Source organism: Octodon degus, unplaced genomic scaffold, assembly GCF_000260255.1.
Source record: "Octodon degus isolate 3935 unplaced genomic scaffold, OctDeg1.0 scaffold00508, whole genome shotgun sequence".
NCBI classification, from domain to species: Eukaryota; Metazoa; Chordata; class Mammalia; order Rodentia; family Octodontidae; genus Octodon; species Octodon degus.
The window spans coordinates 95717-96725 of NW_004525084.1; positions in this window are offsets into that span (position 1 = coordinate 95717).

Below are 1009 nucleotides of genomic sequence, written 5' to 3' on the forward strand. Positions count from 1 at the left end.
ACATCTACCTCTGTGTACCTAAGTAAAACCAATATTGTTATGAATGTTGAATATACACACTGTATTCTCTTCTATTTATAGATCATTTGGGGGCAAGATTCATGTCTAATTCTTTATGGGGGACCTTAGTTTGTTGGTAGGGATTTCACACACATGAACACAACAAACAAATGACTCCCATTGTGTCACAATATATATAGAAATTATCTAGAATTACTAAATATCTTGGATTCTACAGTACCCTAAGAGCAGTGAATGTTTTGCACAATAAGATCTCAACACATTTTACAGAAAATGTAGAACAACTTGTTTGCTTTTAGGTGTGTCATCTGATCATCATTCGGCATTCAGGGAGCCTCAGGATTCCGTCTCCAACAGTTCATTTTCTATTCAGTGCACTGACCTGCTCTGCCTATGTCCCTGTCTCAAGGCAGGTGGACACTGTAACTAAGCTCCTATGAAGATCTCACAGGCAGATCCCAGGAAAATACAATCTGCTGAGTATAGTACAACGTTATCAAATCAAGGCATTTCAAAGAGTGTGTTACTCTTGATCTTAGCCAAAAGGAGAGGAAGTTGTCAGTGTGTTAATTTGGCCTGTTTTGTTTCATTTTCTTATATTCAGTGTTACTTCTTACTAGCTTTTAAAATGACTTAAACACAATTTAGATGAGCTGTGTGTTCCCATGGCTTTCAAAATTGACATGTATATATTTGCTCACTTTGTGATATCAGAGAGAGTTGGGTGTTTAGGATTTGCAGTATGGTTTTATTATTTTTTATTTTTATAAGTTTATTTTATTTTGAAGAATGGAAACAAAAGCATGAAAAACAAAAACAGAGACACAAACACGAATAGACAATAATACATATGTTACAGATTTGCAATGAAAGAATAGCTAATTCACAATGATTAATATATTATCTACTTTTATCATCAAATCTGTTGCTCAGATTAATAGACATAGTTTATAAGATTAGGTTGAATATTACTGCATGCTTTCAAGAA